Below are 25,344 nucleotides of genomic sequence, written 5' to 3' on the forward strand. Positions count from 1 at the left end.
TCTCTGACTGTCTCTCTCTCTCTCTGACTGTCTCTTTTTCTCTCTCTCTCTCTGACTGTCTCTCTCTCTCTCTCTCTCTCTCTCTGACTGTCTCTCTCTCTCTGTCTCTCTCTCTCTCTGTCTCTCTCTGACTGTCTCTCTCTCTCTCTCTCTCTCTCACTGACTGACTGACTGACTGTCTCTCTCTCTCTCACACACACACACACTGACTGACTGTAGAGACAGAGAGTCAGAGAGAGCAATAGAGAGCTAGAGAGACAGTCAGAGAGATAAAAATAGAGAGTGTTATAACAAGCTGCTTCCCAGTATCTTCTTCCTTGTAGTGGACCAATGATATTACAGCTACCGGGCACTTGACCAATTACAGCAATACTCCACGTTTAGACTGAACCTTTCACCACTCTGCTGTCTACCTATGCTGTGTGTGTATACACACTGTACTGTATCTCACACATGGATCGTTGCATCTCCTAAAAAATACATGATAGGTCTTAGCACGACTCTTTACCCAGTCGACATTTAAAGTGATAGTGCAGTATTTTGGCAATCAAGCCCTTCTTTCTACTTGTGAGACAAACTCATGGATTCCATTTTTTTTTTATCTCTGCATTTAGTTGGAAAGGAAGTTGCTCTCTTGTGTTAGCGCAATTGCTAACTAGCGTAGGCACAATGACTGGAGATCTACAGGAACAGATAGCATGCTAGCAGTTGTTATCGTTCCTGGTATCACCGTCTGCAAACACAGGAAAAGTGCTTTGTGCTATTTTGAGTGTTTTTCTATTCACAGTCTTTTCAGGTTCAGCCAGGATCAGACATCCGGTCGAATACAATTCTATCCAATATGTGTCTCAGTTGTGGTCCTTTCAAATCTGCTTGATATTCTCTCTGTGTGTGTGTGTGTGTGTGTGTGTGTGTGTGTGTGTGTGTGTGTGTGTGTGTGTGTGTGTGTGTGTGTGTGTGCAGCCAGGTCGCTCAAGATTCACAGTGGCTCAGTCTATTGTTTTTCTCAGATTATAATTGTAATTGGTCGTGTAACAGAACAGGCATTGAATAATAAAACAAAATATGGTCCCATTTTGGGATAATTTAGTTTTACAATGTCAACCACATCTCAATTTATGTCAATATAACAAAATGGCTGCTGCCTCAGTCTGTCCATGGTCTGCATCACTCAGCCTGGTATCACACACTCTATGCGTAGTGGAGTCAGGCTCAGGAAGCAGAGGGCAAAGAACAATGTTTTATTCCGGCGCAGGGAAAATGGTCACGCCAAACACCAGGCGCAATAATAAGACCGGCTCAAAACCAGGACCCAACCAGTCCGGAGAAAAACTAAGTAAATAGCACAACCACAAACATGAACATAGGAAAAATAAGTCAGCACAAAGACCAGGTGGGCATTACCGGCTTAAATAGCTCAGCCAGGTGTAACCATTAAGACAAAACCAACAGAAAAGGGAAAAGGGATCGGTGGCAGCTAGTAGAAAAGGGACAACGACCGCCGAGCGCTACCCAAACAGGAAGAGGGGCCACCTTCGGGGGGAGTCGTGACACCTGGGGAATCCTCGGTCCTGTAAAACACGTGAAACACATGCAGAAAGTATTCAGACCCCTTGACCATATTGACAAAGCAAAAACAGGTTTTTAGAAATGTTTGCAAATGTATAAAAATAAATCACATTTACATAATTATTCAGACCCTTTGCTCAGTACTATGTTGAAACATCTTTGATAGCGATTGCAGCCTCAAGTCTTCTTGGATATGACGCTACAAGATTGGCACACCTGTATTTGGGGAGTTTCTCCCATTCTTCTCTGCAGATCCTCTCAAGCTCTGTCAGGTTGGATGAGGAGCGTTGCTGCACAGCTATTTTCAGGTCTCTCCAGAGATGTTTGATCGGGTTCAAGTCCCGGCTCTGGCTGGGCCACTCAAGGACATTCAGAGACATTTCCTGAAGTCACTCCTACAGTGTCTTGGCTGTGTGCTTAGGGTCGTTGTCCTGTTGGAAGGTGAACCTTCGCCCCAGTCTGAGGTCCTGAGCGCTCTGGAGCAGGTTTTCATCAAAGACCTTTCTGTACTTTGCTTCGTTCATCTTTCCCTCGATCCTGACTAGTCTCGCAGTCCCTACCTCCAAAGAGTTCAATCTTGGTTTAATCAGGACAGAGAATACTATTTTTTCATGGTCTGAGAGTCTTTAGGTGCCTTTTGGTAAACTCCAAGTGGGCTGTCATGTGCCTTTCATTGGCTTCCGTCTGGCCACTCTACTATAAAGACCTGATTGGTGGAGTGCTACAGAGATGGTTGTCCATCTGGAAGGTTCTCCCATCTCCACAGAGGAACTCTAGAGCTCTGTCAGCGCGACCATCGAGTTCTTGGTCACCTCCCTGACCAAGGTCCTTCTCCCCAGTTTGCTCAGTTTGGCCGGGTGGCCAGCTCTAGGAAGAGTCTTGGTGGTTCCAAACTTGGTGGAACCAAGTTCCTCCAATCAAGTTGTAGAAACATCTCAAGGATGATCAATGGAAACAGGATGTACCTGAGCTCAATTTCGAGTCTCATAGCAAAGGGTCTAAAATAAATGTTTAAAAAAAAAGGTTTTTCTAATTTGTATCATTTTTTTTCATCCAAAACCTGTCATTATGGGGTATTGTGATGTCATTATGGGGTATTGTGATGTCATTATGGGGTATTGTGTTTAGATTGCTGAGGAAATTGTTTTATTTAATCCATTTTAGAATAAGGCTGTAACATAAGAAAATGTAGAGAAAGTCAAATGGTCTCAATACTTCCCGAAGGCACTGTAGGTAGGTTGTTGAATTTGTCACTCCGTCTGTCATGGATTCAGTCCATGGATTATTATTGATATTCTCAGTTTAGGCAGGGATTCTCTCTCTCTGCGTACAGTCTAGACAGCGCTGTCAGTTTCCTACCAGCAAATTTTGTAGATCAACGACCGGCTCAAGACACCTTGTTGTCCTAACATCCTCTAATCTATTTCACCTTCGTGAGGGATTTTAGGGGAATGGATAAAACTGGGGTCAATTAAGGATCTAATTCACATTTTTTGAGAGAGAGAAATACTATTTTTCTCAGTTTTCTGGGCTTGTGATTCAAATGTAATAAATTATTAAAATGTTTTTGAAGAGCTGTGCAAGTGATACATTTGTGACATCATCAATATTATTCCTATTATTTTTCAACTTGGCACAGTCAAAATATGCCACCTTCTCCAAACAAGTCAAATGTATGCCCTGCTAGAACTGCCCTTGTCAACTGTAAGTGCTGTTACTGTGAAGTGTAAACGTCTAGGAGCAACAACGGCTCAGCCGCTAAGTGGTAGGCCACATAAGCTCCTACTACTACTACTCTGGCTCGTCGGATGTGGAAGGGCTTGCAAACTATCATGGATTATAAAGGGAAACTCAGCCGTGAGCTGTCCAGTGACGCAAGCCTACAGTTGAAGTTGTAAGTTTACATACACTTAGGTTGGAGTCATTAAAACTTGTTTTTCAACCATTCCACAACTTTCTTGTTAACAAACTATATTTCTGGCAAGTCGATTAGGACATCTAAATAGCATTATAAATCTTCACTTACCTTTGATGATCTTCATCAGAATGCACTCCCAGGAATCCCAGTTCCACAATAAATGTTGTTGTTTTTTTCGATAAAGTCCATAATTTATGTCCAAATACCTCCTTTTGGTTCGCGCTTTTAGTTCACACATCCAAATTCATGAGGCGCAGGCACTTAGTGCAGACGAAAAGTCAAAAAGTTTCGTTACAGTTTGTAAAAACATGTCAAACAATGTATTGAATCAATCTTTAGGATGTTTTCAACATAAATCTTCAATAATATTCCAACCGGACTATTCCTTTGTCTTTAGAAATGCAATGGACTGCAGGTTGCTCTCACGGCCACACGCGTAACAAGCTCATGGCCTTCTGCCAGACACCTGTAGAAGCCTGAAAAACCTAACCCTAACCCTAACACCTGATTGAAACAGCTCTCATTCGCTCCCTCTTCACAGTAGAAGCCTGAAACAAGGTTCTAAAGACTGTTGACATCTAGTGGACATCAAGCCAAATAACACCACCCCAACTTTGAAGCACGGGGGTGGCAGCATCATGTTGTGGGGGTGCTTTGCTGCAGGAGGGACTGGTGCACTAAACAAAATAGATGCCTTCATTAGGAGGAAAATTATGTTGATATATTGAAGCAACATCTTAAGACATCAGTCAGGAAGTTAAAGCTTGGTCGCAAATGGGTTTTCCAAATGGACAATGACCCCAAGCATACTTCCAAAGTTGTGGCAAAATGGCTTAAAGACAACAAAGTCAAGGTATTGGAGTGGCCATGACAAAGCCCTGACCCCAATCCTATAGAAAATGTGTGGGCAGAACTGAAAAAGCGTGTGCGGGCAAGGAGGCCTACAAACCTGATTCAGCTCTGATTCAGCTCTGTCAGGAGGAGTGGGCCATAACTCACCCAACTTATTGTGGGAAGCTTGTGGAAGGCTACCCAAAACGTTTGACCCAAGTTAAACAATTCAAAGGCAATGCTACCAAATACTAATTGAGTGTATGTAAACATCTGACCCACTGGGAATGTGATGAAAAAAATTAAAACTGAAATAAATCATTGTCTGTACTATTATTCTGACATTTCACATTCTTAAAATAAAGTGGTGATACTATCTGACCTAAGACACAGCATTTTTACTAGCATTAAATGTCATGAATTGTGAATTTTTTGGTTTAAATGTATTTGGCTAAGGTGTATATAAACTTCCGACTTCATCTGAATATACCTGCTTCGATGCAAGCAACACTGAACCATGCATGAGAGCACCAGCTGTTCCGGACATCTGTGTGAGCACTCTCTCCATAGCCGATATAAGTAAGACGTTTAAACAGGTCAACATTCACAAGGCTGCAAGGCCAGATGAATTACCAGGACGCATACTCAGAGCACACGCTGACCAGCTAGAAAGTGTCTTCACTGACACTTTCAACCCCTCCCTGGCCCAGTCTGTAATACCTACATGTTTCAAGCTGACCACCATAGTCCATGTGCTTAAGAACGCCAAGGTAACCTGTCTTAATGACAATCGCGCCATAGCACAAACATCTGTAGCCATTAAATTCTGTAGCCATGAACGGCTGGTCAACACTCACATCAACATTATCATCCCAGACACCTTGGACCCACTCCAACAGATCCACAGATGACGCGATCTCTATTACAAAAACCTCTTCTTCAACGTCAGCAAGACAAAGGATCTGATCATGGACTACAAGCAAATGGAAGGCCGAGCACACCCCCATCCACACCGATGGGGCTGTAGTGGAGCAGGTCGAGAGCTTCAAGTTCCTCTGTGTCCATATCACCAAGGAAATATCATTGTCCACATACACCAACTCAGGTGTGAAGAGGGCACAACAGCACCTCTTCCCCTTCAGGAGGCAGAAAATATTTGTCATGGGCTCCTTGGATCCTCAAAAGTTGTACAGCCGCACCATTGAGAGCATCTTAACTGGTTGCATCACCGCCTGGTATGGAAACTAATTGGCATCCGACCGCATGGCACTACAGAGGTTAGTGTTGATTGCCCAGTTCATCCCGAGGGCCAAGCTCCCTGCCATCCAAAAATTGTCAAAAACTCCGGCCACCCAAGTCATAGACTGTTCTCTCTGCTACCACACTGCAAGCTGTACCGATGCACCAAGTTTGGAAGCAAAAGGATCCTGAACAGCTTCTAGCCCTCAAACCATAAGACTGCTAAATAGTCAGTCCTGGTAGATATTAGTTAACTATTTAACTATCTGCATTGACCTTTTTTGATCACATACTCTGCTGCTGTTTATTATCTATCCTGTTGCCTAGTCACTTTATCCCTACCTATATGTACATATCGACCTCAATTACCTCATACCCCTGCACATGGACTCGGTACTGATACCCTGTGTATATAGCCAAGTTATTGTTACTCATTGTGTATTTATTGCTTGTGTCATCATTTTGTATTATTCTAGATATATATATATATATATTCTCTGCATTGTTGGGAAGGGCCTGTAAGTAAGCATTTCACTGTTAGTCGAGAGAGAGAGAGTCATGAGAGAGTGAGAGAGAGAGACTAAAAGCAAATAGCACAAAAGGATGAGAAAAGCGAAACACATCCTGTTAGTAGTGTGAGACTGAATTGCTCCGTTGAAGGGTCCTCATCAGAGCACGATGGCCATGGTTTTCACCGTGATGAGTGTCTATCTTAGGAGGAAGAAGGGCACTAAAGTGGATCTACTTTCATCTCCCGTAAAGATGATGATGAGACAGTTTACCATTAGCTTCATCTCTGTGTCTCAAATGGCACCCTATCCAGAGGTCAAAAGTAGTGCACTAGGTACAGAGATGTAGGACCTTCATAAACATTTGTAATTTCCACTTAGAAATTTCAGACTTGATTTGCCCTAATGAAAAATGTATCAACCCCCTTAAAAAGTTGCATGAATTATAATCAACATAATTCACATTTCCTGTTGCTGCAGGATCATTTTTTTCCCCGGCTGTAGCAAACTAGCTCAAATTAAGATACTACATCTGTAGGGAATAGGGTACCATGTGTTATTCCAAGCAGGAAACTAGTGATGGCCAGAGACAGACTTGAAAACATACTATAAGGAATTTGCCAATGTTTGGCTGGTATCACATATCACAGAATTAGAATGAAAAGAAGAATGGGATTCTTCTCCAGAATGGTTTTTCCACCGGCCACCCAATGGGGTTCTGTCTCAAAGGAATGTTCATGTACTGTAGAACACTGAGAAAGGATTCTAGAATTCGGTAAGATTATGTTAAATTTCCAGATGGTACATCCAATATGGCCACTGGTCCACACACCACAGAATGTTTCTCTGAACCTGGGTGTCTGCTGTATTCTCATCCTGTCGCCATATGTACAGCACAGATGTAGGATCTTAATTTGATCCAGTTTGCCACATTAGGAAATTAATCCTGCAGCAACAGGAAATGTGAATTATTATGTTGATTATAATTAATGGATATTTATGTAGGGTTTGATACATTTTCCCTAAGTGAAAAACAAGTTTTACATTTCAAAATGGAAATGACCAACTTCAGAAGAAATTTGAACCCCTGAAATACACAGCCTTTGTTTTTTGTTCCTGTTCTCATCCAACAGGGTGATCAAATTAACATCCGAAGATGTACAGTACTAGTGGCAGTAAGTCATAAGCTGTGGGCCTCTTTGATCTCCTGTGAAAACATTCAGAGAATTCACAGATGTACCTTCCTCAGATACGGAACATTTCAGTCGATCTGTTAAAAAGCTAGGGAAGGGAAGTGTTACAGTATACAGTGTATGTAGACACCTCTTCAAATTAGTGTATTGGGCTATTTCAGCCACCACCCATTGCTAACCGGTGAATAAAATTCAGCACACAGCCATACATTCTCCATAGACAAAGATTGTCAGCAGAATGGCCTTACTAAAGAGCTCAGTGACGTCTAGGAGCAACAACGGTTCGGCCGCAAAAGTGGTAGGCCACACAAGCTCACAGAACGGGACTGCCGAGGGCCGATGCAGAGTAGTGGGTAAACATTTTTCCATCCTCGGGTTGCAACACTCACTACCGAGTTTCAAACAGCCTCTGGAAGCAACGTCAGTACAATAATTGTTTGTCGGGAGCTTCATGAAATGGGTTTCCATTCTTAGCCTCACACAAGCCTAAGATCACCATGCGCAATGCCAAGCGTCGGCTGGAGTTGTGTAAAGCTCGCCGCCATTGGACTCTGGAGCAGTGGAAACGCATTCTCTGTAGTGATGAATCACGCTTCTCCATCTGTCAGTCTGACAGAGGAATCTGGTTTTGGCAGATGCCAAGAGAATGCTACATGCCCCAATGCATAGTGCCAACTGTAAAGTTTGGTGGAGGAGGAATAATGGTCTGGGGCTGTTTTTCATGTTTCGGGCTAGGCCCCTTAGTTCCAGTGAAGGGAAATCTTAACGCTACAGCATAAAATGACATTCTAGAAGATCCTGTGCTTCCAACTTTGTGGCAACAGTTTGGGGAAGGCCCTTTCCTGTTTCAGAATGACAATGTACAAAGTGGGTGCTTTGTTGAGATCGGTGTGGAAGAACTTGACTGGCCTGCAGAGAGCGCTGACCTCAACCCCATCGAACACCTTTGAGATGAATTGGAACGCCGACTGCGAGCCAGCCCTAATCGCTCAACATCAGTGCCCGACCTCACTAATGCTCTTGTGACTGAATGGAAACACGTCCCAGCAGCAATGTTCCCACATCTAGTGGAAAGCCTTCCCTGGAGAGCGGAGGCTGTTATAGCAGCAAAGGGGGGAGGGGGACCAACTCCATATTAATGCCCGTGATTTTGGAATGAGATGTTGAAGGAGCAGGTGTCCACATACTTTTGGTCATGTTGTGTATTTGTCTGCCATCTGCCACACCATATCCAGTGCTATAAATTAGCATTTATAGGCAGCTTTCAGATGTCCATTTCTTAGATGGAAATGTTTTTATGTGTAGTGGGAATGCAGTGATCTTTTCATGGAAATGGCCCGGCTCCAACTCCAACCTCTTGCTCCTGGCAATTTCCAAAAAACACAGACACACTCCAATGCAGACTTCACCAGAACATGATCAATACAGGATGTGTCCTAAATGACACCCTATTCCCTATAATGGGCTATAGGGCTCTGGTCAAAAGGAGTAAAAGGAAATAGAATGCCATTTTTGAAACGGATGCATTAAAAAGTGATTTTTCTCTGTTCTCTGGTGCAGTGTTGATCAGAACCGGTTTGGAAAAGGGGAAAGAAACGACACCGTTATCCATTCTGTCTCAATCTGTTCTCTGCTCTCTGGTGCAGTGTTGATCAGAACCGGTTTGGAAAAGGGGAAAGAAACGATACCGTTATCCATTCTGTCTCAATCTGTTCTCTGCTCTCTGGTGCAGTGTTGATCAGAACCGGTTTGGAAAAGGGGAAAGAAACGATACCGTTATCCATTCTGTCTCAATCTGTTCTCTGCTCTCTGGTGCAGTGTTGATCAGAACCGGTTTGGAAAAGGGGAAAGAAACGATACCGTTATCCATTCTGTCTCAATCTGTTCTCTGCTCTCTGGTGCAGTGTTGATCAGAACCGGTTTGGAAAAGGGGAAAGAAACGATACCGTTATCCATTCTGTCTCAATCTGTTCTCTGCTCTCTGGTGCAGTGTTGATCAGAACCGGTTTGGAAAAGGGGAAAGAAACGATACCGTTATCCATTCTGTCTCAATCTGTTCTCTGCTCTCTGGTGCAGTGTTGATCAGAACCGGTTTGGAAAAGGGGAAAGAAACGATACCGTTATCCATTCTGTCTCAATCTGTTCTCTGCTCTCTGGTGCAGTGTTGATCAGAACCGGTTTGGAAAAGGGGAAAGAAACGACACCGTTATCCATTCTGTCTCAATCTGTTCTCTGCTCTCTGGTGCAGTGTTGATCAGAACCGGTTTGGAAAAGGGGAAAGAAACGACACCGTTATCCATTCTGTCTCAATCTGTTCTCTGCTCTCTGGTGCAGTGTTGATCAGAACCGGTTTGGAAAAGGGGAAAGAAACGATACCGTTATCCATTCTGTCTCAATCTGTTCTCTGCTCTCTGGTGCAGTGTTGATCAGAACCGGTTTGGAAAAGGGGAAAGAAACGATACCGTTATCCATTCTGTCTCAATCTGTTCTCTGCTCTCTGGTGCAGTGTTGATCAGAACCGGTTTGGAAAAGGGGAAAGAAACGATACCGTTATCCATTCTGTCTCAATCTGTTCTCTGCTCTCTGGTGCAGTGTTGATCAGAACCGGTTTGGAAAAGGGGAAAGAAACGACACCGTTATCCATTCTGTCTCAATCTGTTCTCTGCTCTCTGGTGCAGTGTTGATCAGAACCGGTTTGGAAAGGGGAAAGAAACGACACCGTTATCCATTCTGTCTCAATCTGTTCTCTGCTCTCTGGTGCAGTGTTGATCAGAACCGGTTTGGAAAGGGGAAAGAAACGACACCGTTATCCATTCTGTCTCAATCTGTTCTCTGCTCTCTGGTGCAGTGTTGATCAGAACCGGTTTGGAAAAGGGGAAAGAAACGACACCGTTATCCATTCTGTCTCAATCTGTTCTCTGCTCTCTGGTGCAGTGTTGATCAGAACCGGTTTGGAAAGGGGAAAGAAACGACACCGTTATCCATTCTGTCTCAATCTAAAAGGGTTGAAAATAGACCTGGCTTCTTCAGAGAATCTAGAATGTTCCTCGCTCCACTGCTCCCATTTCATTCCATTATAGGCCAGTGAGACATCCCAGGGAAATCTTTCAGGGATACACCCCCCCCCCCCCCCTCCATTTTTCATTTAGAAGCAATTGACAAACCAATCGTTCCGTACCAGTTGTAATCTCTCAAATCATTTGGATTTGGCATCGAGAGGGACGGGTCTGTTGCATTTCAATGGCCTTCGTTTTTTGGTCAAATTTAAATCAAATCGAATGTATTTTGTCACAAGTGCCGAATACAACAGGTGTAGTAGACCTGTGAAATGCCGAATACAACAGGTGTAGTAGACCTTACAGTGAAATGCTGAATACAACAGGTGTAGTAGACCTGTGAAATGCCGAATAGAACAGGTGTAGTAGAACTGTGAAATGCTTACTTACAAGGCCTTAACCAACAATGCAGTTCAAGAACTAGAGTTAAGAAAATATTTACTAAATAAACCAAAGAAAAAAGTAACACAATAAAATAACAATAACAAACCTATATACAGAGGGTACTAGTACCTAGTCAATGTGGAGGCTATATACAGGGGGTACTGGTACAGAGTCAATGTGGAGACTATATACAGAGGGTACTAGTACCTAGTCAATGTGGAGGCTATATACAGGGGGTACCAGTTCCTAGTCACTCTGGAGGCTATATACAGGGGGTACCAGTTCCTAGTCACTCTGGAGGCTATATACAGGGGGTACCAGTACCTAGTCAATGTGGAGGCTATATACAGGGGGTACCAGTACCTAGTCACTCTGGAGGCTATATACAGGGGGTACCAGTTCCTAGTCACTCTGGAGGCTATATACAGGGGGTACCAGTTCCTAGTCACTCTGGAGGCTATATACAGGGGGTACCAGTTCCTAGTCACTCTGGAGGCTATATACAGAGGGTACCAGTTCCTAGTCACTCTGGAGACTATATACAGGGGGTACCAGTTCCTAGTCACTCTGGAGGCTATATACAGGGGGTACCAGTTCCTAGTCACTCTGGAGGCTATATACAGGGGGTACCAGTACCTAGTCACTCTGGAGGCTATATACAGGGGGTACCAGTTCCTAGTCACTCTGGAGGCTATATACAGGGGGTACCAGTTCCTAGTCACTCTGGAGGCTATATACAGGGGGTACCAGTACCTAGTCACTCTGGAGACTATATACAGGGGGTACCAGTACCTAGTCACTCTGGAGGCTATATACAGGGGGTACCAGTTCCTAGTCACTCTGGAGGCTATATACAGGGGGTACCAGTTCCTAGTCACTCTGGAGGCTATATACAGAGGGTACCAGTTCCTAGTCACTCTGGAGACTATATACAGGGGGTACCAGTTCCTAGTCAATGTGGAGACTATATACAGGGGGTACCAGTTCCTAGTCACTCTGGAGGCTATATACAGGGGGTACCAGTTCCTAGTCACTCTGGAGGCTATATACAGGGGGTACCAGTTCCTAGTCACTCTGGAGGCTATATACAGGGGGTACCAGTTCCTAGTCACTCTGGAGGCTATATACAGGGGGTACCAGTACCTAGTCACTCTGGAGACTATATACAGGGGGTACCAGTACCTAGTCACTCTGGAGGCTATATACAGGGGGTACCAGTTCCTAGTCACTCTGGAGGCTATATACAGGGGGTACCAGTTCCTAGTCACTCTGGAGGCTATATACAGGGGGTAACAGTTCCTAGTCACTCTGGAGGCTATATACAGGGGGTACCAGTTCCTAGTCACTCTGGAGGCTATATACAGGGGGTACCAGTACCTAGTCAATGTGGAGGCTATATACAGGGGGTACCAGTACCTAGTCAATGTGGAGACTATATACAGGGGGGGGGGGGGGGGGGGGGGTTCCAGTACAGAGTCAATGTGGAGACTATATACAGGGGGTACCAGTACAGAGTCAATGTGGAGGCTATATACAGAGGGTAACAGTACAGAGTCAATGTGGAGGCTATATACAGGGGATACCATGTACAGATTCAATGTAGAGGCTATAGACAGGGTGTACCAGTACAGAGTCATTGTGGAGGCTATATACAGGGGGTACCGGTACAGAGTCAATGTGGAGGCTATATACAAGGAGTACCGGTACAGAGTCATTGTGGAGGCTATATACAGGGGGTACCAGTACATAGTCAATGTCGCGGCTATATACAGGGGGTACCAGTACCTAGTCATTGTGCGGAGGGACAGGTTAGGTAGTGGTAAAGTAACACTTTGAGTTTTGGGTTTCTGTGTCCTCCTCATTTATTAGTTGTAAGAGAACAATGTACTCAGGTTTTTCCAGATAGCAATAAGTAATATGCTTGATATTGAGGGCTGATACTGTCAGTGTAGCCTCCACTCAGAAAGAGATTTGATCACATAATGTTCTCCTTAATGTTCTCCTTAATGCTCTCCTTAATGCTCTCCTTAATGCTCTCCTTAATGCTCTCCTTAATGCTCTCCTTGATGCTCTCCTTAATGCTCTCCTTAATGTTCTCCTTAATGCTCTCCTTAATGCTCTCTTTAATGCTCTCCTTAATGCTCTCCTTAATGCTCTCCTTAATGCTCTCCTTGATGCTCTCCTTAATGCTATCCTTAATGCTATCCTTAATGCTCTCCTCTGCAAAGGTACTTTGCACTTTGCAAATTTCACGTCAGATGCTAGTAAACAGTAGAAGTAAACCTCACATGCATTCTCCATGCTTCACAAAAACACTCCCACAATCTCTCAAACAGCTGTCCCAAACACTCCCACAAGTTCTCATACAGCTGTCCCAAACACTCCCACACCTTCTCATACAGCTGTCCCAAACACTCCCACAATCTCTCATATAGCTGTCCCAAACACTCCCACAAGTTCTCATACAGCTGTCCCAAACACTCCCACAAGTTCTCATACAGCTGTCCCAAACACTCCCACAAGTTCTCATACAGCTGTCCCAAACACTCCCACAAGTTATCATACAGCTGTCCCAAACACTCCCACAAGTTCTCATACAGCTGTCCCAAACACTCCCACAACTTTATTTTTATTTATTTTTTTATTTATTTTTTTTCAGATAGCCAAGGGCACACTCCAACACTCAGACATAATTTACAAACAAATAATTTGTGTTTAGCAGTGGTGTAAAGTAATTAAGTAAAAATACTTGAAAGTACTACTTAAGTAGTTTTTTAGGGTATCTGTACTTTACTTTACAATTTTTTTTTTTTACAACTTTTACTTCACTACATTCCGAAAAAAAATTATGTACTTTTTCTCCATACATTTTCCCTGACACCCCAAAAATACTTGTTACATATTGGATGCTTAGCAGGAGAGGAAAATGGTCTAATTCACACACTTTTCAACAACATCCCCGGTCATCCCTACTACCTCTGATCTGGCGGACTCACTGAACACATGCATAGTCTCCAAATGATGTCTGAGTGTTGAAGCGAGCCCCTGGCTATCTTTTTTTTTTTTTAAACAAGAAAATTGAATTGGAAAATGAAACGAGTACTTTTGGGGTCAGGGGAAATGTATAGAGTAAATAGTGCATTATTTTCTTTAGGAATGTAGTGAAGAAAAAGTTTAATTTGTCAAAAATATCAAGTACAGATACAAAAATACAAAAATACTTTTTTACTTAAGTACTTTACCACACTGCTCAAGTTGGCTGATCTTTCAGCACAAGTTGGGGAGGGAGAGAGAGAGAGAATTAGGCCAATACCCGCTAATGATCAAAATCCAGAAAAAAAGCTGCTAAATTCTACAACCACCTAAAAGGAAGTGATTCCCAAACCTTCCTTTACAAAGCTATCACCTACAGAGAGATGAACCTGGAGAAGAGTTTCCTAAGCAAGCTGGCCCTGGAGCTCTGTTCTCAAACACAAAACAGACCCCACAGAGCCCCAGGACAGCAACAGCAACACAATTAGACCCAAACAAATCATGAGAAAACTAAGAGATAATTCATTGACACATTGGAAGGAATTCACCAAAAAACTGAGGAAACTGGAATGCTATTTGGCGCTGTAACTGACCCAACATTGAGGAAAGCTCTTGACTATGTACAGACTCAGTGAGCATAGCCTTGCTATTGAGAGAGGCCGCAGTAGGCAGACCTGGATCTCAAGAGAAGACAGGCTATGTGCACACTGCCCACAAAATGAGGTGGAAACTGAGATGCACTTCCTAACCTCCTGCCAAATGTATGACCATATTAGAGACACATATTTCTCTCAGATTACACAGACCCACAGTGTGCCATCACAGCAGCAAGATTTGTGACCTGTTGCCACAAGAAAAGAACAAACACCATTGTAAATACAACCCATATTTATGTTTATTTATTTTCCCTTTTGTACTTTAACCATTTTTACATCGTTACAACACTGTATATACACATAATATGACATTTGAAATGTCTTTATTCCTTTGGAACTTGTAATGTTTACTGTAAATGTTTTATTGATTATTTCACTATTGTTTTATCTATTTCACTTGCTTTGGCAATGTAAACATATATTTCCCATGCCAATAAAGCCCCTTGAATTGAATTAAATTGAAAGAGAAAGAGAGTTCTTCACTAAGAGGAAAACACATAGAATAATTGAATATGGTCTAGTGGCTCAAAATGCCCCCAAACACATATTTTGTGTGTATCTGTCACGGCCGTCCTAAGAAGTGGACCAAAGTGCAGGGTGGTGAGCGTACGTTTCCCTTTTATTTGTTAAATGCTTACAGGGCTAAGTGCCACTAACAAGGATAACCGGCTACCTAAGTATGATTCCCAATCAGAGACAATGATAGACAGCTGTCCCTGATTGAGAACCATACCCGGCCAAAACATAGAAACATAGAAAACAAAACATAGAATGCCCACACCCCACATCACATCACATCACCTGACCTGACCAAATAGAGAAATAAAACGGCTCTCTAACTAGCTATTTGTGTAGGTAGCTTTCAAGTAAACCCAATGATAGCTCTTAGCTCCCTCAGTAGATGCCTACTGGATAACTTATTTGTATTGCTTTTAATCTTTTTAAATGAATATCTTAACACTTTGTTCTAGCTAGCTATTTGTGTAGGTTGCTTTCAAGTAAACCCAATGATAATAGGTCAGGGCGTGACAGTATCAAGTATCAAGAAAGACAATGTTTCCATCACAAAGTCTAACAACGTATCGTTCCACAGAACAGTCAATTACCATGCAGCATTGTGTGATGTGTACTTGTGATGTCATAATCGTCCAGGTCTGATATTGTGTGATCCTCTCGTATCCCTCCAGATCCTCTTTGATTCAATTTTTTTTTTTTCGGTCTGTCGAAGACTGTAAATTAGCTACTTTTAATGTCACAGCCGTCACCTAGAGGGCTCGCCATCTCACCTCTTGTCCTTGTTGATTTTGCTCTCTGTTTGGCTGATGTGAATTTGCAATACGGCAGCTGATTGGTTGTGAATGTCTAATATGACTGCGAGTAGGCTGTGAATGTATGATATGTCTGTTGATTGGCTGAGGTGAATATGTAACATGTCTGTTGATTGGCTGAGGTGAATAGGTAATATGTCTGTTGATTGGCTGAGGTGAATAGGTAATATGTCTGTTGATTGGCTGAGGTGAATAGGTAATATGTCTGTTGATTGGCTGAGGTGAATAGGTAATATGTCTGTTGATTGGCTGAGGTGAATATGTAATACATCTGTTGATTGGCTGAGGTGAATATGTAATACGTCTGTTGATTGGCTGAGGTGAATATGTAATACGTCTGTTGATTGGCTGAGGTGAATATGTAATACATCTGTTGATTGGCTGAGGTGAATATGTAATATGTCTGTTGATTGGCTGAGGTGAAGATGTAATATGTCTGTTGATTGGCTGAGGTGAATATGTAATATGTCTGTTGATTGGCTGAGGTGAATATGTAATATGTCTGTTGATTGGCTGAGGTGAAGATGTAATACGTCTGTTGATTGGCTGAGGTGAAGATGTAATACGTCTGTTGATTGGCTGAGGTGAATATGTAATATGTCTGTTGATTGGCTGAGGTGAATATGTAATACATCTGTTGATTGGCTGAGGTGAATATGTAATACGTCTGTTGATTGGCTGAGGTGAAGATGTAATATGTCTGTTGATTGGCTGAGGTGAATATGTAATATGTCTGTTGATTGGCTGAGGTGAATATGTAATACATCTGTTGATTGGCTGAGGTGAATATGTAATACGTCTGTTGATTGGCTGAGGTGAATATGTAATACATCTGTTGATTGGCTGAGGTGAATATGTAATATGTCTGTTGATTGGCTGAGGTGAAGATGTAATATGTCTGTTGATTGGCTGAGGTGAATATGTAATATGTCTGTTGATTGGCTGAGGTGAATATGTAATACATCTGTTGATTGGCTGAGGTGAATATGTAATATGTCTGTTGATTGGCTGAGGTGAATATGTAATACATCTGTTGATTGGCTGAGGTGAAAAGGTAATACGTCTGTTGATTGGCTGAGGTGAATAGGTAATACGTTAAATGTATGCACGCATGACTCTAAGTGTCTTTGGATTAAAAGCGTCTGCTAGATCACATATATTGTTACGTTGTTCATACAACTGATTGGTCTGTTCAGTCAGGTCTGATTGGTTATGCATGTGTAATATGTCTGTTGATTGGCTAAAGTGAATGTGTAATATGGTTGTCATGACAGGCCATATTCCATATAAAACGCCACGGGCCAGAGGATAATCAATTACCTACCGAATTATTAATCAAGCGTTTCTCTGTGATGCCAAGGCAATTTCAGTAAGATGGATATTACACTACACTAATGGTACACGGCAGGGTTGTTGTGTGTGTGTGTGTGTGTGTGCGCGTGCGTATGCGTGTGTGTGTGTGTGTCTGTCTGTCTCTGTGTGTGTGTGTGTGTGTGTGTGTGTGTGTGTGTGTGTGTGTGTGTGTGTGTGTGTGTGTGTGTGTGTGTGTGTGTGTGTGTGTGACCTTACACTAAACACACTAGGCAGAGCGGTGGATCTGCAGAATAGTGTTGAAATCCCCGGTGACTTGCATGACTGTTTATATACTGCCGAAGTCCTCCACTTAGGTAACTACACTGTTAAAATGAAATGTTTTGTAACACTTAAACGAGTGGAAACTGAGCTGCCGCCTACGTTAACCTCTACAGGATTGATGTCAACCCCCCCCGCGAGGGACTGTTGAGCTAATGTTATAAAGCAAATCAAATCAAAATGTGTTTAGCATGCTGTAAGTAACAAGAACATTTCCCAGGACATAGATATACCCGATATGGGCAGAAAGCTTCAATTCTTGTTAATCTAACTGCACTGTCCAATTTTCAAGGAAAATTTGCTGTAGTTTGGAAACACATGGGTGTAAAAGAGATATGAGATATGACATGGTGTGTTGTAACACCACTTAATCAAGAGTTGTGCAACACCTTGCCAGGGACTGGGAACACTAAACCAGGAAAAGGTTGACAACACTATTATGGTGCTTCGAGTCCTTTCGAGTGCAAAATTAGATCCCTTCTTCTAGAGTTTCCAAGCACTGTAAATGTTAGTTTCTCCTCTTATTGTGTGTTCCCTGCTCTGATATGATGTGTTGTGTTCCCTGCTCTGATATGATGTGTTGTGTTCCCTGCTCTGATATGTGTTGTGTTCCCTGCTCTGATACAATGTGTTGTGTTTCCTGCTCTGATACGATGTGTTGTGTTCCCTGCTCTGATACGATGTGTTGTGTTCCCTGCTTGTCAGATGTGTTGTGTTCCCTGCTTGTCAGGGTGTGTGCGTACTGGTAGTGAAGTCAGGTGCAGGAGAGCAGAGATTTGTGAACAGGCGCACACTTTATTGAGGCAAAACGCGCAAAACAGTCACAAGAATTATGTTTAAAAATAAACATCTTCGTGAAATACCACGGAAAAAAACTAACCAATCTTGCGCGTCAACAACAAACACGTAACACAAACAATCTTACACAAAGACATGATGGAGAACAGAGGACTAAATACATGTAGATTGATTGGGGAATGAAAACCAGGTGTGCAGGGAACAAGACAAAACAAATGGATACATGAACAATGGAGCGGCGATGGCTAGAAAGCCGGTGACGTCGACCGCCTGACCGAAGTGGTGACAACAACATTAATGGAAAAATAAAAAAATGCAAACAGGAAGTTTTGGTACAATTTTATAAATGCCGGCGAATTATTTGTTCGTTCAGAATGGTGCGATCTTTTAGTGTCAGTAAAATTAATTATGCAAGAAATGACGGCGGAAACACCAAACACCATTATATATCATATCAGGCTGTACGTATCGTATCAAATAAAATCTAATTGTATTGGTCACATACACATATTTAGCAGATGTTATTGCAGGTGTAGCTAAATGCTTGTGTTCCTAGCGCCAACAGTGCAGTACTATCTAACAATTCACAACAATACACACTAATCTAAAAGTAAAATCATTTGAATTAAGAAATATATAAATATTAGGACGAGCGATGTCGGAATGGCACTGACTAAAATACATTAGAATAGAATAGGGTATATACATATGAAATGAGTAAAGCAGCATGTAAACATTATTCAAGTGACTAGTGCTCCATTATTCAAGTGAACAGTGATTGCATATCTATGTATACAGGGTAGCAGCCTCTAAGGTGCAGGGTTGAGTAATCGGGTGGTAGCCGGCTAATGATGGCTATTTAACAGTCTGATGGCCTTGAGATGGTAGCTGTTTTTCAGTCTCTCGCTCTCGGCCTCAGTTTGATGTACCTGTACTGACCTCGCCTTCTGTATGGTAGCGGGGTGAACAGGACGTGGCTCAGGTGGTTGATGTCCTTGATCTTATTGGCCTTCCTGTAACATCGGGTGCTGTAGGTTTCCCGTTGGGCAGGCAGTGTGCTGTTGAGCCTTCTTCACCACACTGTCTGTGTTGGTGGACCATTTCAGATGGTCAGTGATGTGTACGCCGAGGAACTTGAAGCTTTTCACCTTCTCCATATTGGACCTGTCGATGTAGACAGGGGGGTGCTCCCTCCGCTGTTTCCTGAAGTCCATGATCAGCTCCTTTGTTTTGTTTTGACGTTGAGGGAGAGGTTATTTTCCTGGCACCACTCTGTCAGGGCCCTCACCTCCTCCCTGTAGGCTGTCTCATCGTTGTTGGTAATCAGGCCTACTGTGGTTGTGTTGTCTGCAAACTTGATGATTGAGTTGAAGGCGTGCGTAACCACGCAGTCGTGGGTGAACAGGGAGTACAGGAGGAGGCTGAGTACGGACCCTTGTTGGGCAGCGAGTCAGCGAAGTGAAGGTGTTGTCTTCTACCTTCACCACCTGATGGTGGCCCGCCATGAAGTCAATGGTCAATGAACAGCATTTTTACATACGTATTCCTCTTGTCCAGATGGGATAGGGCAGTGCGATGGCGATTGCATCGTCTGGTTGTATGCAAACTGTAGTGGGTCTAGGGTGTCAGGTAGGGTGGAGGTGATATGATCCTTAACTAGTCTCTCGAAGCACTTCATGATGACAGAAGTGAGTGCTACGGGGCGATAGTCATTTAGTTCAGTTACCTTTGCTTTCTTGGGTACAGGAACAATGGTGGACATCTTGAAGCAAGTGGGGACAGCAGACTGGGATAGGGAGAGATATATATCTTATCAGACTGTATATATCACATCAGACTGTATATATCACATCAGACTGTATATATCACATCAGACTGTATATATCTTATCAGCAAATAATGTGTCATATCAGACTGTGTATATCATATCAGACTGTATATATCATATCAGACTGTGTATATCATATCAGACTGTATATATCAGACTGTATATATCATATCAGACTGTATATATCATATCAGACTGTATATATCATATCAGACTGTATATATCTTATCAGACTGTATATATCTTATCAGACTGTATGTATCAGACTGTATATATCATATCAGACTGTATATATCTTATCAGACTGTATGTATCAGACTGTATATATCATATCAGACTGTATATATCTTATCAGACTGTATGTATCAGACTGTATATATCATATCAGACTGTATATATCATATCAGACTGTATATATCATAGACTGTATATATCTTATCAGACTGTATATATCTTATCAGACTGTATGTATCAGACTGTATATATCATATCAGACTGTATATATCATATCAGACTGTATATATCAGACTGTATATATCATATCAGACTGTATATATCATATCAGACTGTATATATCATATCAGACTGTATATATCATATCAGACTGTATATATCATATCAGACTGTATATATCATATCAGACTGTATATATCATAGACTGTATATATCTTATCAGACTGTATATATCTTATCAGACTGTATGTATCAGACTGTATATATCATATCAGACTGTATATATCATATCAGACTGTATATATCAGACTGTATATATCATATCAGACTGTATATATCATATCAGACTGTGTATATCATATCAGACTGTATATATCAGACTGTATATATCATATCAGACTGTATATATCATATCAGACTGTATATATCAGACTCTATATATACTTTATTGAAGCTCCTTTACCAGTGATTACAGCCTCAAGTCTTCTTGGGTATGACACTACAAGCTTGGCACACCTGTACTTGGGTAGTTTCTCTTCTGAGGAGCGTTGTCATATGTGTTCTTTCCGACTGTGTTGTTGTTTGTAGACCATGATAGATTCTTAGTGATGTGGACACCGAGGAACTTAAAGTTCGTGACCCGCTCCACTACGGCCTGACACTGTGAATAGGGGAGTGCTCGGCCCTGTGTCTCATGTAGTCCACATTGAGGGAGAGAATGTTGTCCTGGCACCACACTGCCAGGTCTCTGACTTCCTCGCTATAGGCTGTCTCATTGTCATCGGTGATCAGGCCTTCCACCGTTGGGTAATCAGCAAATTTAATAATGATCGTTGGTGAACAGGGAGTACAGGAGGGGCCTAAGCATGTACCCCTGAGGGGCCCCCGTGTTTAGGGTCAGTGTGGCAGATGCGTTGTTGCCTATCCTTACCAGATGGGGGTTGTCCGTTAGGCAGTTCAGGATCCAGTTGTAGAGGGAGCTGTTCATTCCCAGGTTCCTTAGCTTAGTGATTAGCTTGTAGTGCACTATGGTGTTGAACGCTGAGCTGTAGTCAATGATCATATAGCTGTTCATTTTGTTCAAGCGGGATAGGGCAGTGCGGGATAGGGCATCGCTGGATCTGTTGAGGCGGTATGTGAATTGGAGTGGGTCCAGGGTGTCTGGGATGATGGTGTTGATTTGATCCCTGACCAGCCTTTCAATTAATTCCATGGCTATAGATGTGATTGCTACAGGGCTATAGTAATTTAGAGTTACCTTGGCATTCTTGGGCAGAGGGACTATCTGTTTGAAGGTATTACAGACTGGGTCAGGCAGAATGTTAAAAATGTCAGAGAAGACACTTGCCAGATGGTCAGGGCATGCTCTGAGTATGCATCCTGGTAATCTGTCTGGCCCTGCGGCTTTGTGAATGTTAACCTTTTTAAAGGTCTTACTCACATCAGCTACGGAGAGTGTGTTCACAGTTAACTAGAACAGCTGGTGCTCTCATGCATGGTTCAGTGTTACTTGCCTCCAAGCAAGCGTAGAAAGCATTTCGCTCATCTGTTAGGGTCATGTCACTGGGAAGCTCACCTCTGTTTATATCTGTCCTGTTTCAGTGGGTAACCTGTACATGTGTTTTTGTCATATCCCTACTCCACCTGAGAGAGAGTGGGGTCACGGCCATGGATCAGCCATTATTGACAGCGACTCTGGACCAATTAGGCTTAAGTGCCTTGCTCAAGGGCAGATGGTCTAACCTCTAGGGTATCTGTCGCCTGCATACTTGGCACTGTGTGTGTGCGTATGCCTCTGACTCCATTGCTCTCTCTGTGTCTTTCTCTGTGTCTCTCGATCTGTGTCTCTGTTTCTCTCTGTGTCTCTCGCTCTGTCTCTGTCTGTCTCTCGCTGTGTCTCTGTCTCTCTCTGTCTCTCTCAGTCTCTCTCTGTCTCTCTGTGTCTCTCTCTGTGTCTCTCTCTGTGTCTCTGTCTCTCGATGTGTCTCTATCTCTCTCTGTGTCTCTATCTCTCTCTGTGTCTCTGTCTCTCTCTCTGTCTCTCTTTGTCTCTCTCTGTCTCTCTCTGTGTCTCTGTCTCTCTCTCTGTCTCTCTTTGTCTCTCTCTGTCTCTCTGTGTCTCTGTCTCTCTCGGTGCCTTTGTCTCTCTCTGTCTCTCTGTGTCTCTGTCGCTCTCTCTGTCTTTGCCTCTCTCTGTGTATCTGTCTCTGTGTCTCTGTCGCTCTCATCTCTCTCTGTGTCTCTGTATCTGTCTCTGTCTCTCTCTGTGTCTCTGTCTCTCTCTGTCTCTGTAAGTAGAAAGCTATCTGACATGTGAACCGAGTGTGTTGCCTTAGCCTCAGATTTTCTCATATCTCTCACCTCATATGTTAATTATGTGTAAATATATATTTTTTCTATATCTGTTGATTAAGTAGTGGGGGTTGTATTGAGAAACATTAATTACGGTGTAAAAACAGACAGTCAAGTAGCAGGTTGTGAAGTATCATTACTCATATTGAATGAGATACATACACCATTTACATAGAGAGACAGCTGTCTAGGCATCGATCATCTGGAACATGAGAAGTGTTATTCAGAACATCGAGGTGAGAGACTGTGACAGAGTGCAACAGGGAAGGAAGGAGAGAGGGGAGGAAGGAGAGGAGAAAAAGTGATATAGAGAGACAGACTGAGAGGTGGGAGACGAAGAGGTGGGAGATGCAGAGTGGAAAGGGGGAGAGGAGGAGGGAAAGAGAGGAGAGAGTTACAGAGTGGAAAGAGGGTGAGGAGGAGGGAAGGGGAGGAGAGAGTCACAGAGTGGAAAGAGGGTGAGGAGGAGGGAAGGGGAGGAGAGAGTCACAGTGGAAAGAGGGAGAGGAGGAGGAGGGAAGGGAGGAGAGAGTTACAGAGTGGAAAGAGGGAGAGGAGGAGGAGAGAGTTACAGAGTGGAAAGAGGGAGAGGAGGAGGAGGGAAGGGGAGGAGAGAGTCACAGAGTGGAAAGAGGGAGAGGAGGAGGGAAGGGGAGGAGAGAGTTAGAGTGGAAAGAGGGAGAGGAGGAGGGAAGGGGAGGAGAGAGTCACAGAGTGGAAAGAGGGAGAGGAGGAGGGAAGGGGAGGAGAGTCACAGAGTAGAGAGAGGGAGAGGAGGAGGAGGAGGAGGGAAGGGGAGGAGAGAGTTACAGAGTGGAAAGAGGGAGAGGAGGAGGAGGGAAGGGGAGGAGAGAGTCACAGAGTGGAAAGAGGGAGAGGAGGAGGAGGGAAGGGGAGGAGAGAGTTGCAGGGTGGAAAGAGGGAGAGGAGGCGGGAAGGGGAGGAGAGAGTCACAGAGTGGAAAGAGGAAGAGGAGGGGGGATGGGGAGGAAAAAGTCACAGAGTGGAAAGAGGGAGAGGAGGAGGGAAGGGAAGGAGAGAGTCACAGAGTGGAAAGAGGGAGAGGAGGAAGGAAGGAGGAAATATCAACAGTGGAACGAGGCTGTGAGTGAGTGAAAGGAGGAGGAAGTAAAAAGTGAAGGAGGGAGGGAAAGAAAGTAGTGATGGCGAAAAAAGTGCTATTGTTACATATCGCAATAGTATTTTGGACAATATTATGTTGATATTTGACTCCAAGTATCGATTTGTAAGAAAACAGACATAATACAAAAAATAAGTAATTATTCAGACCCCTTCAGTATAGATATTAATAAGGTATTTGAGGTAGATACACTTCATTCAGAAAGTATTCCGACCCCTGGACTTTTTCCACATTTTGTTACATTACAGCCTTATTCAAAAATATATAAAATAGTTGTTTTTCCCCACATCAATCTACACACAATACTCCGTAATGACAAAGCAAAAAAACAGAATTTATATTTTTGGGGGTAATTTATTAAATATCAATTTACATAAGTATTCAGACCCTTTACTCAGTACGTTGTTGAAGCACCTTTGGCAGCGATTACAGCCTGTAGTCTTCTTGGGTATGGCACTACAAGCTTGGCACACCTGTATTTGGGGAGTTTCTCACATTATTCTCTGCAGATCTTCTCAAGCTCTGTCAGGTTGGATGGGCGTTGTTGCACAGCTATTTTTAGGTCTCTCCAAAGATGTTTGATCGGGTTCAAGTCCGGGCTCTGGCTGGGCCACTCAAGGTCATTCAGAGAATTATCCTGAAGCCACTCCTGTGTTGTCTTGGCTGTGTGCTGCAGGTCGTTGTCCTGTTGGATGATGAACCTTCATCCTAGTCTGAGCGCTCTGGAGCAGGTTTTCATCAAGGATCTCTCTGTACTTTGCCTCGATCCTGACTAGTCTCCCAGTCCCTGCCATAGAAAAACATCCTCACAGCATGATGCTGCCACCACCATACTTCACCGTAGGGATGGTGCCAGGTTTCCTCCAGATGTGACTATTGGCATTTAGGCCAAAGAGTACAATCTTGGTTTCATCAGACCAGATAATCTTGTTTCTATGTTCATTTTGTCAAACTTCTAGTGGGCTGTGGTGCCTTTTACTGAGGAGAGGCTTCCATCTGACAACTCTACCATGAAGACCTGATCGGTGGCGTGCTGAGGAGATGGTTGTCCTTCTGGAAGGTTCTCCCATCTCCACAGAGGAACTCTAGAGCTCTCTCAGAGTGACTATCAGGTTCTTGGTCACCTCCTTGACCAAGGACCTTCTCCCCCATTGCTCAGTTTGCCTGGGCGGCCAGATCTAGGAAGAGTCTTGGTGGTTCCAAACTTCTTCTGTTTAACCTCTCTAGGATATGTGGGACGCTAGCATCCCACCTGGCCAACATCTAGTGAGATTGCAAAGCGCCAAATTCAAATACAGAAATACTCATCATAAAATAAATAATATAATATTTTTCCTAGGTTTAAAGATTAACTTCTTGTGAATCCAACCACGGTGTCAGATTTCAAAAATGCTTTACGACGAAAGCATACCTTACAATTATTT

At 43.1% G+C, this 25,344-nt stretch overlaps 1 protein-coding gene across 1 annotated transcript in view; it reads left to right on the forward strand.

Annotated features, from left to right (window-relative positions):
• Positions 1-25,344, forward strand: part of syndig1l (synapse differentiation inducing 1-like) — an 83,313-nt gene that overhangs the window by 22,624 nt on the left and 35,345 nt on the right. The window lies entirely within an intron of this gene.

The sequence above is a fragment of the Oncorhynchus mykiss genome, chromosome 4, assembly GCF_013265735.2.
Source record: "Oncorhynchus mykiss isolate Arlee chromosome 4, USDA_OmykA_1.1, whole genome shotgun sequence".
NCBI lineage: Eukaryota > Metazoa > Chordata > Actinopteri > Salmoniformes > Salmonidae > Oncorhynchus > Oncorhynchus mykiss.